The following is a 7,729-nucleotide window of genomic DNA, read 5'->3' on the forward strand; positions in this document are numbered from 1 at the left end:
GTAGGTTACTCAGAAACTGTACATAAAAGTGTACAATTTTGCTTATTGCTTACTCTAAAAATCAAAACGAACAAACCAGAAAATGTTTTCGAAGAACTTTTCCTGAGCACTTAAGAACATGTTACCCTTCCATATCTCAGTTTTCTTCTTGTCAAAGAAGTTTTGGCAACTTTACATGCCTGTATGCAGCCTTACACATTTGAGTCTTGGCTACATGAAGTCCTGTGCTTTCACATGCTTTGCAGAACATGCATGCTTTGCTTTCACTTCTCTTTCTACATTATCAGCTTTCTACATTACCACATCTGACGGTGCAATTGCATTTGTTTATACTATCTATATAAAAACATTTTTCTGTAAAAAGACTTAGGAAAGTGGTGTCATGAGATAAACATACTCTTACAAATGAATCCTTCAAGCTTCTCTTGCTCACCATCTCCAAGATTAGCATATATAACAAAATAGTAGACCATTGTAATGTTTGATGCTTTCATGCTTTTGATTGTAAACATTGAAACCAACTGTACTGTATCACTGAACTCAGTGACTTTGCATTTTTCTTCAAGTCTTTAGAGAAAATATACATCTTCTATGACAACTACAATTAAAGGCTAGTCACTATATAGCATTAGTTTTCATTTATGATTTAGCCCTACTACCTCTTTATTTGCTAACAAAGAACCTCTTCCTGCCTACAAGATGTATCCATTCCTATGGTGATTCCAGAAATCAAGCACTTGGAAGTTAGGAAGTGTTGCAAGAACACACATAACTGTGCAGGTCATTGCAAACTATCTTTATGTATACTTTTTAAATTGTCTTTAATTATATGATTACAGGATTTATTTTCACCCACATCTCACCTCTTCCCATTCAATTCAATTAACTTATTGACTCAACTTCATTTCTCTCACCTGACTCATTCAGTTCCTGCCCTCTTCTTAGGTTTCTCATCTCAGTCTTTCTCTCCTTCTGGCCAGGGACATCAAGGGCAACAAGAAAGGATTCTATAGGTATATCAGTGATAAAAGGAAGACCAGGGAAAGTGTGTGCTCTCTCCAGAAGGAAATGGGACACCTAGTTACTTGGGATATGGAGAAGGCAGTCTTCACTGTCAAGTGCTCTAGCCACACCACCAAGATGCAGAAGGCAAAGACAGAGACTGAGAGAATGAAGAACCACCCACTGCAGGAGAAGATCAGGTTCAAGACCATCTAAGGAGGTGCTCAAGTCCATGGGACCTGATGAGATGCATCCGAGGGTCCTAAAGGATGTGGATGAAGTTTTTAAGCCACCGTCCATCATACTTGAGAAGTCATGCCAGTCTATTGAGGGTCCCACTGACTGGAAGAGGGGAAACGTAAACTCCATTTTTAAAAAGAGAAAAAAAGAAGACATAGGAAACTACAGGCCAGTCAGTCTCACCTCTCTGCCCAGCAAGAATATGGAGCAGATCATCCTGGAAACTCTGCTAAGGCACATGTAGAAGAAACAAGTGATTGGTGACAACTAGTATGGTTTTACTATGGGAAAATGGGGTTACAGCATTGGTGAAGAGCAACTGACATCATCTACCTGGATTTGTGCAAAGCATTTGACACTGTCCTAGATGATATCCTTGTCTCTAAATTAGAGAGACATGGATTTAATAGATGGACCATTTGGTGGATAAAGAATTGGCTGGATGGTCACACTCAAAGTGTCATTGTGGTCAATGGCTCAATGTCCAAGTGGAGATCAGTGATGAGTGGTGTTCCTCAGGGGTCAGTACTGGGACTGTCACTGTTTAACATCTTTGTCAACTACATGGACAGACAATCAACACGCTGGAGGGAAGGGATGTCATCCAGAAGGACCTAGACAGGCTTGAGAGATGGGCCTGTGTGAACCTCATGAAGTTCAACAAGGCCAAGTGCAAGGTCCTGCATCTGTGCTGGGGCAATCCTAAACACAAATACAGGCTGGGTGGAGAATGGATTATGAGCAGCTCTGTGGAGAAGGACTTGGGGGTGCTGGTTGATGAGAAGCTCAACATGAGCCAACAATGTGCGCCTGCAGCCCAAAAAGCCAGCTGTATCCTGGGCTGCATCAAAAGCAGCGTGGCCAGCAGGCACAGGGAAGTGATTCTCACCCTCTTCTCTGCTTGCATGAGACCCCACCAAGAGTACTGTGTTAAGTTCTGGGATGCCCAGCACAGGAAAGACATGGGCCTTTTACAGTGATTCCGGGCCTTGAGGATGATGCCTTGAGGATGATCAGAGGGCTGGAACACCTCTCCTATGAAGACAGGCTGAGAAACTTGGGGTTGTTCAGCCTGGAGAGAAGAAGGGGAATTCTTATAGGAGCCTGTCAGTACCTAAAGGGGACCTACAAGAAAGCTGGAGGGGGAGTCTTTATCAGGGAGTATAGTGATAGGACAAGGAGTAATGTTTTTAAATAAAAGATAGGAGATTTATATTACTTTCCTGCTTTCATATCCGGCACCTGACTCCTCATTTGGACTTGCTGAAAACAAACATCAGGGTCTGTACTGACAGTCAGTGACCAACGTAATAGTGCATATGCTTTCTCATTGACTGTGGTTGTATGAGAATAGAACAAACCCCCACCCTGCTCCCTGAAGGAGCATGTTACTTGAGGAAGCATAAATCACTGAGAGTTTTGTGAGTTGAGGGTAGAGAATGCCAGAGAGTGCAGGTGAGTTACTGTTCTCAACAGCTGCCACATTTACAAGATTTGGAGGTATATTGTAAATATTTCGACTGGACAGCAAAGATATGCTAGAAGAGAAGCAACAATTTCCAAGGGGAAAAATTAAACATAAAAAAAGTGCTTGTCTTCTCCCCTCCCCCTACTCTAGCTCCCAATTTCTTTTTCCTGGTGAAAACTGTTGGACTGTGTCTTATAACTCTTGATTGAGTTTTCACTTCTATTCTATCTCTACCCTGTCAAACTAGAAGGAAAAAAAAATACAACTTCCCTTATCTTATTTCAATAGTTGCCATGAAAATCTACCCTTTTACTAGATGTCAAGCAACTACAAAGTTGCCTGAGGCTGCTGCAGGTGGAACATGCTCTGCAAGCCAAGAGGGCATGTCAGTGCCGTGACCAACGTGTCCTAGCAATCCCATAAGACCTTCATATCACCCCTTGCAGGTTGCTTCCTCTTACAGGTATGCCAGGTCTTAGCCTTGTTATTGGAAATTGTCAGACATCTGGTGAACTCATTGTTTTAGTACTGTGAAACAGTTAGAGTTCCTAGTGCATTTATAGAAACAAACAAACAAACAAAAATGCTGTTTATCTGAATTATCATTAAATTATACACTCATCACACAATCTTCACGAACTTCATTTACACCAACAAAAGGAATTCCCAACACCAAAATCAACATAATATCATCACAACAAGAGTAGAAAATTTAGACACTCCAGCTCCTGCCTCTTCACCAAATTACAACACATTTTCCACACTGAAGTCATGTTATGGCTTTAGGATTCACAGTTTGATCCTGGAATGGATCATATACATATATATATATATATATATGTATAATTTGTAGGTATTTGTCCAAGACGGAGTTAGAGAAGAAAATCTGTATTTTAAGAAATGACTATCACTGCTGCAAAGCATAGAACATGATTACAGATAATGTGAAGCTACTTAGGGCTTCCAGAACTCATATGCTCACTAAACTATTCCTGGGAGGATAGTCATTCTTATACTTTTGAGAAATAGCAAAGGAGCAAACTAGAGGTAGGTTCAAGTGGGGTCCAGTTAGGTCCAACTCACTGGGTAAGGAATACAAATTCTGTTTTCCACCTGAAAGACCTGGATGGAAGCATCTTTTCATACTACATTGAAAATAAGTCTCTTTATTTGGAAAATGGCAGCAAAATAGTTAAATACTGCCTGGAGCAACAGATGAAAAAAGAAAGCATGGGAAGTGAGATCATTAATTTAAAGAACAGCTACAATAATACCACATACAGTCACGCCAATCCAACCAATAAACAAAGAGTATGTAAGATTTCCTTTATTAGACTGATTCATAAGGAACACATGACTTGCAAAGACATTCACATTTCTTTTGGTTCAGCTTGACTGGACAGAGAAAACTTTGTGGCTTTGTTAGCCAGTTGTGATATTTTACTACTCTGGCACCATGAAGACTTTCAGCATCCTGAAACTTTTGTATGACATGAAACTTAGTAATTTGGTGGTGCATATTTGCAGTTTCAGTGAAAACACAGGAAACAAACTGCTCATTCCTATTTTTGTTGTTCCAGCAGTATAAATGAAAGGCATTCCACACATTAGTCATGTTAATAAGTGGAAGACAGGGTTGTTCTTGCTCCACAATTATATATTTATCAAGCATTATGCTCATTTCTAGACTTCAAAATAAAAAGATTCAGGATAGCCCTATTCCCTACAGTAGGAGCTGGTCAGGTATTCAAGGGAAAAATGACTCCCAGAAAAAGAATCACAGTAATAAAGGACAAAACTTCATCACCAGAGGCTACACGGTCTCAGGAGAAGCTAAGGCATATCATTCTCAACTTCCACCAACTCAGTCTCAAGGGAGGGTACTCATCAGCTCTTTTTATATGGACATACTATTGATATCTAAGCTGTAAAACTCTTAGTGAAGAGAAACTATAAGAATGCAACTTGTCACTGAGACACCCGTTGAGACACCTTGTCTAAATACATCTATCATTGTTTCCAGTCGTGCAAATATCCATGCAAAGTCTGCTGCATGCCATCATTTAGGTATTGTCACCTTGATTCTCATTGCTTCATTCCCTCCCCCAGGAAACTGCTGATCATTTGCAAAACAACTTCCTTCTGTCAGTCAGGCCTTTGCTGATTTTATGTCCTCAGAACCTTGTACTGCTCTTTGCTCTGGCTCCTAGGTGATATCTGAAAAGTTTGAGGGTTTGTTATGATCCATGTTTAGTTTCATTTAAAAAGAGTGTTAGTGTGTTCTTGGTTATCAGCAAGAAACTGCTTTGCACGTCAAATCTTCAAGAAAAGTTTTGTCTATCAGCACTGTGGGAGAGCTGAGAGGGTAGAGAGAGGAAGGAAGATTCATGGGGACAAAATGCTTTTGATATCACTGGAATTTTTACACCTTATAAAGGTGTACAGTTTACAGTCTGTCTCCAAAAATGTAAATGCAAGTACAAAGGATTTTTCCCCCTTACATCAGAAGTGTAAGTGAATGAAGTTGTTTCATTTTTGAGATATAGTATTGGATTTTTTTATTTTTTTTTGGATTAAATTCTCCGTGTTCTGATGTTAAACAAGTTCACTTCAGGAATTAAATATATTCATGTTGGTCAGTAAGCTAAAATAGTCTCTAGGATTTGTGGGATTTCATAATGCATATTAATCATAGTGGTTTGCTGCTAAGAACAGCTTTCGTTCCTCAGGAATTTCAAGATGATAGCAGAAGTATTGTCTTCTGAGCTAGGAAAGCAGTACTCTTGCTGCAAGCACATTACTCACTCTGCTACCAGCTCTGAGTTTTCTAAAGAAATAGAATCTCCCAGGGAGAAAATAACAATCCAAACCCAGACCTGGCTCAAACCTTCTGGGCCCTCCTAACTAAGATATCACATTCATTATTCAAATTACAATGCTTCTCACCCTCCCCAGGCAGATAGTGGAAGAGCATGGGAGGTCAGGAAATGCATGCAAAAGAAGTCATGAATGCACTGTCCTACTTCATCTTGCTGTTGAAAGATTCACTTTTGACATTTTATTAAAGATAGTCTTTATGCAAACTCTCCCTTTTTCCTTTGCATACCACTTTATGTTAGCTATTCTTTACTTATTGGATAAAGGAAACAGATGTTTATTCACTGCAGTAGCAGCTATGCAGACAGGCTCGAGATCTTGCACAAACACAGTAAGCTCTGTGTTTAGCCTTGCAGTGACAGAAAACATAGTATCACAAGATAGATGTCAATGAAAGTGGTGCTGAAAGCTGGTCCTATTTATTATGGGAAATGAACAGTGTTATCAAAGCTTCCAGGTGTAGAAGACTCATTTATTACAGACAGCTTGGGTATCTTTGAAAGGAATGAAATAAAGAGAACCCATTCAATTATTTCCAGGAATGACTCCTCAGCCTCCCCCAAGACAATTATTTTAATTGCTGGAAGGAGAGGAAATAGCTCATTATTTTAAGTGGCTTGAATTGTTTTCTATCCCTCCCATTTCTACTGGGAAAATATTAAACGTGCAACAAACACAATGGGATCAATAGTCTTCCTGTTGTCAGCTTTTAACAGTAACTTCACTAATATTTTATGGGCAGGGATCAAGGGGAAAAATAATTTCTAGTCTGACTTATTTTCTGCCTAGATAGGTAAAGCATACCCAAACTGTAACACTTTCCTGACTTGTTTACACACAATTTTCAGCTGATGGTTTTCAGGTTATGCATTTGTCAAGTATAAACAGACACCACATACCAGTGTCTGCTCAGGTTGACCAAAATATCTTTATCAATGGAATGCTTTGCTGTGAAAAGATCAGTTCCAAATGCAGTAAGCAGTTGAAGCACTCCTCCAACCTCATTTCAGCCTCAGCACAGTGGCCCTGTATCCAACAAGCAAATTCAACCAGGAGGATATGCAGATCTGTCACAATGGCCTTAGCCCTGAGTGTCAGTCTTAAATGAGCTGTAGCCACACCGCTTGCCATTTTGTACCCAGGTCTAACCATCTCATTTGCTCTGAACGGCAGACACACCCATGATGTAGATTTAGCACTTTTTTTTTTTTTTCCTCCCTCCAGCTACTAAAACAAATTCTACTAATCCAAGTTATCCAAATTCTAGTTACCAAACCAGCTGAGTTCTGGCTGGTCTGAGCCCTAATGCCATGATTAACCTGTGACTCCTGACAATCCCTATGGATTTTATTATTAGGTTTATTTTCTTTAATATAGATCTGATCTAATGTTATAGACAGACAACCCTAATCCAGACTAGGAAACCTGTTTCAGAGATTATAGTATGCACTTTCCTGCAAAGCATCTCTTAAAGGCATTCACATACTCACCAACTGCAGCCAGGACCACAATGACCTGTATTTAAATTTTTCTTGGTGGCCTTGGTCACGTAACCTTCACTATCACCTTCACTAGGCCCACAGGCCTAGTCTTGAAAACTTCTCTTTAGAAAAGTAATCCTTCCTGCTCATCTCCCCTGCCAGAATGAATGTTAATCCCTATACTATCGTTGTTAGACCATCAACTGCCTGCAAGTTTAAGTGAGACCTATACAAAACCTTTCCAAACCAGTTATAATACCTTACACCTTTACTTAAGTTCAAGTTTCAAATTACAACCATAGCTATAGATGTATGGGTTAAGTAAGTAACCCTAATTTCCTGAAATCCCTTATCAGCGTCCACCTGCAACCCTGAGCAGGTCCCTGACCATGTTTGATTTAAACTATCAGCAGTAATCTGGAATTGCACATACATGCACTGTGATATTACCCCTACCATTTAATCTTAGCTGATGGTGCCTGCATGCCCTAGATGTGGAATTATATAGTTAACAGAAGCCCCTCTATGAGCATTAAATTTCTCAGGGCAGCCCCTACAAAGCCTAAATGTAACTCCAGTTGATCCCCTCCTGATGGCTTGGATTGGTTAATTCAAAATCTGACTCAGGCACATATAAAGATTAGTTGCCCCTAATAGCAGG

This window comes from Anser anser (assembly GCF_964211835.1).
Source record: "Anser anser genome assembly, chromosome: Z".
Taxonomy (NCBI): domain Eukaryota; kingdom Metazoa; phylum Chordata; class Aves; order Anseriformes; family Anatidae; genus Anser; species Anser anser.